Source organism: Schistocerca nitens, chromosome 8 (genome assembly GCF_023898315.1).
Source record: "Schistocerca nitens isolate TAMUIC-IGC-003100 chromosome 8, iqSchNite1.1, whole genome shotgun sequence".
Taxonomy (NCBI): domain Eukaryota; kingdom Metazoa; phylum Arthropoda; class Insecta; order Orthoptera; family Acrididae; genus Schistocerca; species Schistocerca nitens.
Window position 1 is genome coordinate 63233017 of NC_064621.1, and position 8111 is coordinate 63241127.

The window sequence follows — 8111 nt, forward strand, 5'->3', positions numbered from 1 at the left end:
CTTCCTCCAAGTGACGAATTGCGGCAAGATTTCTCAGCAGAAGCGAGTGAGGTATGAGGACTGATAGGCATATGTTGGTGCATTGTGTTGAGCCGTAAAGGCAGTGGTGCACGTATTTCAAAGTGATCGGGGACCTCGGATATGACGAGGCAACTTACATCATTTTGTGTGGTAGTCCTAAGTCCCTCAGACCAAATATGGGCGATCGTTGTGCAGCCACATCTGCTAGGCGTCGTCAGGCATGATTCGTTGGATGGTAGGCTTCCCCTTTTACTTAAACGTCCCTTGGGCTTTGCCGAGTTAAATAATCATTAGTTTATGTGGTGTGCATACTGTAAGACCTTCGGTAGACACACCATCAGATTATTTGACTTGTCGCTCTAACAAAGAAGGCGAGTGTCAGCAATATTTCTCGTGGTCTTATCGTGGCGTGTTTATCTTCTGCCGTTAGGTCAGACGACAGAAATGCCACTTGCACGCTTAGAGTAGCAGATTGACGGTGACCAACTTGAAACAGAACTTGATTAATTTTCACACACATTTATTAAAATAATAAAAAGTATAGGTATTACGTAACTTGATTCTGGATGCTGTTTCCAGTTGACAATCTGAAGTTCCTTTGGTCTTGGTACGTTAATCTTATTCTCACATATCTCTGATAATTGACAGAGTGTCTATACATTTATCTTCACGGCTATGTACAGGAATATGGTAATCTTATTAGGCGCAGACTGAAACTTGACTATAGACTGGTACATACTGGTGCAGACAAATGCTGACTGACTAATCGGAGGTCTGTACACTCGTTATAATACCTCGCGCATTCAGGTATCACTGCGTGAGTGTGATCCGCGAGGAGAAAAGATTCTACGTTAGCAGCAATCTCATTGGCTGCGTTACATATTAATACGTGGATCGGCGGAAGCAGAATTTGGTCCATCTCTAAGGCAGCGCCATCTGCTAGTGCGCAGACGGATGAGTGCTGGGCCTGCGCTGTTGTGCTTAGCGGGGCGCGCTCTAGTGGTAAAGTTGTGTACACGCTGACTACGCGGAACTATGTACACAACAGTTTAGTTTAACTCATTGATCATGAGTATTGTTTTTTCACTCCTCCTTGTGTTCATTGGTCATACAAGAATTCTACGTTTTAAACTCTTGTTTGTGTTATCGCTCATGTAGATAACAATAATAAATGTAAAATTCAGTGGAAAGTAATTTATTCTTAGTTTCCTACCATGTTGTCTTCTCCATTTTCACACATCCTCTGTAATTTCAGTGGCTATTATGATCCACAACTGAAAGATGAAAAGTCACCGTTCTCATTCCCTGGCTAATCGTGTGAACAGTAATTCTTTTACGCTTTGAGTTAAACTTAATTGGGTCATACATTCTCCAAAGATTTCACATGATGTTGCACATCAGTGGTGTTAATTTATTCAGAGGCCCTGCCTACTCCACATGCAAATAAGTCCATGACATGTGACAAAAGGTAGGTCCGGTAAATGATACAGCTTCAGAATACAGATATAAAGAGAGCAGGCACCTTTTATATGGCTTTACTGGGAAAAATAATTAATTCCCCCAGAAGGGGCACAATTTGACGAGGCTACGCATGCAAGAATCTTAGATATTGTGGAACTTTTGATGTGCAGTTACACTTAGTGATATGACCAGTTTTTGTGTACTCCTTTTCTCAGCAGTCACGCAGTTTTGATTTGCGTGACGATCTGCTTCATTGAAACACTGCGTTGCTTGTACAGCGTTGAGTGGTGCATTGTAATGTTTAATTGTGAATCACTGTTAGCCGTGTATTCTGGTTTATACATTTAGTAGGGTATTTAAATCAAGCATTTATTTGGAATTTTCTATTCCTTTATGCGTAGGGCTACGTGCTCACAGACCAAAGAAAGTGGGGGAGAGCAACTATCACGAAATCTAGCAAACCACGGGGACTGTACAACCTTAGCTGACGTCCCGGTGTCGTAAATGTCAGACTCTAATATTACTGTTAGGCCGACGGCCTTGCCGCAGTGGTAACACCGGTTCCCATCAGATCACCGAAGTTAGCGCTGTCGGGCTGGGCTAGCATCTGGATGGGTGACCATCCGGTCTGCCAATTGCTGTTGGCAAGCAGGGTGCACTCAGCCCTTATGAGGCAAACTGAGGAGCTACTTGACTGAGAAGCAGTGGCTCCGGTCTCGTAAACTGACATACGACCGTGATCCCATGCTGCTCCAATCCGCATCCAGTGACGCCTGTGGGTTGAGGATGACACGGCGGCCGATCGGTAGCGTTAGGTCTTCCAAGGCCTGTTCGGACAGAGTTTTAGTTTTTTAACGTTACTGTTAGAAAAGTAACGCTCGGCGTGTCGTTTCTTCTCGAAGCGGGCGGCAAGGAGACAACAGAATGGCCCCGCTGAGGGCCAGAGCAGATAAAGCCTTTTTGTGACCCTGCGGCTTCGAAGGCGTGCAGCGAGAAGTCACGTATACGGCGGGCCACTCTCTACCCAAAAGCGTTTCAAAATATCAAACTAAATCATTTATACAAGCTACAGAAGCTAGACGCGCAAACGGCGAAACTGGAGGCATGTATCTGAGAGAGCATGTGAATTGCTGAAGAAATTCGAAGGGGTCTCAAAACGACCCAAATCGATTGATACGGACTAGCAATTCTAAAAGATAGGAGCAGCAGATGAGGAGAGCGTGAACTACTCAAGAAATGTAATGTTGAAGTAGTTCTAACTGTACTAAATAATACTTATGTCCGAAAGGAGACGCTGCGGCATAGAAGTTATTTAAAAATAAGTTACTGAGAGCCTGCAGGGCACTTCCGAATCAGATAATGCAGAAAAAAGTGGTTTGATCAAGTTTCACGTGATCGGAAGGGCGAGCGGCGATGTTCCCGCCGTAAGTATAGAGAAAATTATCATAGAACAGCCGCCACAGGAAGACTCCTCTGATTGCACTACCTGATACTCCGACTTCGGAATGTATAGGGACTAAAATAGTAATGAGTAAGTGGAAGATGATCTGCGTTTAGAGGTGGACGATGTGCTAATTTTATCCAGTGATTTAGCTGCGAGCAGTACTGAGAGAAACTGGTGTGTTCACATATGTGATGAAATACATATTGTGCGGAATGATGGAATTCCGATAGCAGATAGTGTTAACAATGACTGGTCGTTATCGCAGCTGATCACACTCTGATTATCGCCCACAGAGTATACGTGCGTCGTAAAGCTTAAGAGGCAGGAGGCAATCCCGAGTGGGTCGTTAGCGGATTCAGCGTTAGCCAGTGGCAGTGATAAGTGACGTGTGTGTGAAATCTTATGGGACTTAACTGCTAAGGTCATCAGTCCCTAAGCTTACACACTACTTAACCTAAATTATCCTAAGGACAAACACACACACCTATGCCCGAGGGAGAATTCGAACCTCCGCCGCGATCAGCCGCACAGTCCATGACTGCAGCGCCATGGACCGCTCGGCTAATCCCGCGCGGCTGACTTGTGATCACTCAACCATAAGGTAGCTGCAGGGATGATTGAAAAGAGTTCAGGTGCAAATCTGGGTTGGAAGACACATGATCCATGTCAATTCTTAGTAGAGTATGTGGTTTCCGGTGGGGATTTGAGTATGAGGATAAGTTTCGGAGCCGGCCATGGCCATAAGAGAAAATCATGGAGCCGGGAGGAGCTTCAGTGTAAAAGTGTTTGAACAGCTGTTCAGCAAGATGTTTTGTGGAATCGATTGGAAGCGCATACGGATGAAGCAAAACTAAGGATCAGGGCTCAGAGACTGTTGATGATTTATTGTACACTACTGGCCATTAAAATAGATACATCACGAAGATGACGTGCTACAGACGCGAAATTTAACCGACAGGAGAAGATGCTATGATATGCAAATAATTAGCTTTTCAGAGCATTCACACAAGGTTGGCGCCGGTGGCGACACCTACAACGTGCTGACATGAGGAACGTTTCCAACCGATTTCTCATACACGAACAGCAGGTGACCAGCGTTGCCTGGTGAAACGTTATTGTGATGCCTCGTGTAAGGAGGCGAAATGCGTACCATCACGTTTCCGACTTTGATAAAGGTCGGATTGTAGCCTATTGCGATTGCGGTTTATCGTATCGCGACATTGCTGCTCGCGTTGGTCGAGATCCAATGACTGTTAGCAGAATATGGAATCGGTGGGTTCATGAGGGTAATACGGAATGCCGTGCTCGATCCCAACGGCCTCGTATCACTAGCAGTCGAGTTGACAGGCATGTTATCCGCATGGCTCTAACGGATCGTGCAGCCAAGTCTCTATCCCTGAGTCAACAGATGGGTACGTTTGCAAGACAACAACAATCTGCACAGCCGGCCGGTGTGGCCGTGCGGTTCTAGGCGCTTCAGTCTGGAACCGCGAGACCGCTACGGACGCAGGTTCGAATCCTGCCTCGGGCATGGATGTGTGTGATGTCCTTAGGTTAGTTAGGTTTAACTAGTTCTAAGTTCTAGGGGACTGATGACCACAGATGTTAAGTCCCATAGTGCTCAGAGCCATTTGAACCATTTTTGAACAATCTGCACGGTTTGACGACGTTTGCAGAAGCATGGACTATCAGCTCGGAGACCGTGGCTGCGGTTACCCTTGACGCTGCATCACAGACAGGAGCACGTGCGATGGTGTACTCAACGACGAACCTCGATGCACGAATGGGAAAACGTCATTTTTGCCGATGAATCCAGGTTCTGTTTACAGCATCATGATGGTCGCATCCCTGTTCGGCGATAGCGTGGTGAACGCACATTGGAAACGTGTATTCGTCATCGCCATACTGGCGTATCACCCGGCGCGATGGTATCGGGTGCCATTGGTTACACGTCACCTCTTATTCGCATTGACGGCACTTTGGACAGTGGACGTTACATTTCAGATGTGTTACGACCCGTGGCTCCACCCTTCATCCGATCGCTGCGAAACTCCATATTTCAGCAGGATATTGCACGACCGCATGTTGCAGGTCCTGTACGGGCTTTTCTGGATACAGAAAATGTTCGACTGCTGCCCTGGCCAGCACATTCTCCAGATCTCTAACGAATTAAAAGCGTCTGGTCAATGGTGGCCGAGCAACTGGCTCGTCACTATACTCCAGTAACTATTGATGAACTGTGGTATCGTGTTGAAGCCGCATGGGCAGCTGTACCTGTACACGCCATCAAAGCTCTGTTTGACTCAATGCCCAGTCGTATCAAGGCCGTTATTACGGCCAGAAGTGGTTGTTCTGGATACTGATTTCTGAGGATCTATGCAACCAAATTGCGTGAAAATGTAATCACATGTCAGTACTAGTATAATATATTTGTCCAATGAATACCCGTTTATGATCTGCATTTCTTCTTGGTGTAGCAATTTTAATGGCCAGTAGTGTATGTAGATTATTGAAAACTATATCTGCTTTACTATTTGTGTATTAGGTGTGAGGGTGTGTAAGGAGTATTTTAAGTTAGCTTGTTATTAATGCCCTTATTGATATACATAAAATTTTGAAGCAAGGAGAAGTTGTGAGAAAAAACGGTGAGTCTATTGTTTACCAAGCTATGACGGTATTGTATTACGTGAGAGAAAAAAGTAGTAGTTGTTTCGTTGGCTGTGTTGAAAATGTCAGGAGACTAAATGAGCAATCGTTTCTGGGACAATCCATTGAGTTCATGCCGTATGAGGTTTAATGCTGTGGAGTGGTTTTCTCCACGTGTGGAAATCGATGCAGTGAGACTTCACATCTTTCACGTTGCGCTCTAACCAGAGAGAAGTTAATACATGCTAAAGTCTTTGGGGTGAGATATTATGGAGAATTTTTACAGTGGTGTTAACAAGAGAATTTTCAAGAGAAATTATTTTGTGTATTAATTGCTTCAGAAGTTTGGGGAATTACAATTGATGTGAAGGCGAATCAAGTGCCTGTGACATATTGATGGAAGTAGCCCACTTGACCATTTTTAACTGTTTTGGTGGTGGATCTTGTGTGTCGGTGGAAATTGTTGAAGGATTACCTTCGCTGACTGTTAAGTACTTAAAATATATCGTTGATCTTCCTTTTTAATGAGTATAGCTCCGTCGCCACGGAAATGTTTACAAGAACTGGTTAGAAGATAACTGGTTCAGAGAGTGACGGAATGGGATAGATGACACTCCTTTTCGTGTTTTCGAGAATGAAGTTGATTGAGTTTTTTTCATTTTTCTCGATGATAGAAATATGTGGGTATCTGCTATCGTCTTTCAGCACTAGAATAATTGAAAGAATTTTGCAATGTAAGTATTAACTAATCGAGAGCAAAGGACGAATTTATTTTTATGTTCTAATTGTGAAGTTAGGGTTTCTCTGCCTCGTGATGACTGGGTGTTATGTGATGTCCTTAGGTTAGTTAGGTTTAAGAAGTTCTAAGTTCTAGGGGACTGATGACCATAGATGTTAAGTCCCATAGTGCTCAGAGCCATTTGAACCATTTTTGAAGTTAGGTTTTCATGAATGTTGTGTAATGTTTATGTTTGTCATGGCAATCGGTCTGAATTATGACCCTTACGAGTAAACTGTATAAACTTGACTAGAATCCTGCTGGATGAAACATACGAAAGGCACAACTTCGCCACTGGTTGTCGTAGTAGCCCGGCGGAGTCTCATTTTGTATTTCATTGATACCGCTAGATTTAAGAAGTTCAAAATGATCGTTGTACTAGGAACAAAAATGCTTCCTTCCGCTGATGGTATGATGAGACAGTCTAAAGAGTGCTGAAATAATCTTTTTTCCAAAAGGCAACAAATTTTTTGGCACAAAAGGAGAGTGTGGTTTCGTAAGATATAACTAAATGTACCATAATACATTGCGTTCTATTCCTAGAAGTGAAAAGCAGTGTTTTAAACTTGTTATCTCAATTTGGACAGCTTATAAATATGTCAATTTTTAGCAATCATGTATAGAAACGCTCGTTCGGCGAAATATCCGTATGTAAAGACTGGAAAGTTGCAAAAGTCACATACATTATAGATCTACGTATATCAGTGGCATCTATCTGTAGTATCATTTTGGAAGATGTACTTGGTTTCTAACATTATGAAATGCCTCGAAGAAGACGATAAAAAGACAAATAACAACCAGGGATTCAGAAAATATTGTTCTTGTGAAACACAACTAACTTTTCATTCACCCAAAGTAATTAGTGCCATCTCCAAGGAATCTGAAGTTGACTCCATTATTCCACATTTCTAGAAGGCTTTTGACACCGTTCCTCACTATCGACTTCTAATCAAACTGCGTGCGTATGGCGTATAGTCTCTGTTCTTTGACTAGGTTCTCGATTTTCTGTCAGAAGGGTCACCATTCAAGTGTTGCGGCCACGTGTAGTAAGCGTTGCTTCACGCAGTGGAGAATGGCAAAACAGAGCCACGCCGGCAACTGAGGCGTTGCGAAGTAGGCAGGCACAGATAGCTATGGTGACAGCAGCATTCTACCAACAGAATGACGCAAGGACGCACACAGACCGAGCGCCGAGGGAAGCCTGGAGAGTGCTGAGTAAGGGGAAGTGAGGCCAGCACGCTAAGCTACGCTGCAATATACTGCGGGAGTAATAACAAATAGCTACCACCGAGGGTAAAAAACGTCCTCCTGCCGGATATACAAGGTGCATTCGAGTTCTAAGGCCTCCAATTTTTTTTCTCCGGACTGGAAAGAGATAGAAACATGCGCATTGTTTTAAAATGAGGCCGCGTTCATTGTCAATACGTCCCAGAGATGGCAGCACCGTACGGCAGATGGAATTTTACCGCCAACGGCGAGAATGAGAACTGTTTTAAATACTTAAAATGGCGACGTTTTCCTTACTTGAACAGCGTGCAATCATTCGTTTTCTGAATTTGCGTGGTGTGAAACCAATTGAAAAAATGGTTCAAATGGCTCTGAGCACTATGGGACTCAACTGCTGAGGTCATTAGTCCCCTAGAACTTAGAACTAGTTAAACCTAACTAACCTAAGGACATCACAAACATCCATGCCCGAGGCAGGATTCGAACCTGCGACCGTAGCGGTCTTGCGGTTCCAGACTGCAGCGCCTTTAACCG

The 8111-nt window shown here is 44.1% G+C and overlaps 1 pseudogene; it reads left to right on the forward strand.

Moving 5' to 3' along the window:
- The first annotated feature begins 2012 nt into the window (after window positions 1–2012).
- Window positions 2013–2129, forward strand: LOC126200067 (5S ribosomal RNA; annotated as a pseudogene).
- Window positions 2130–8111: the final 5982 nt, after the last annotated feature.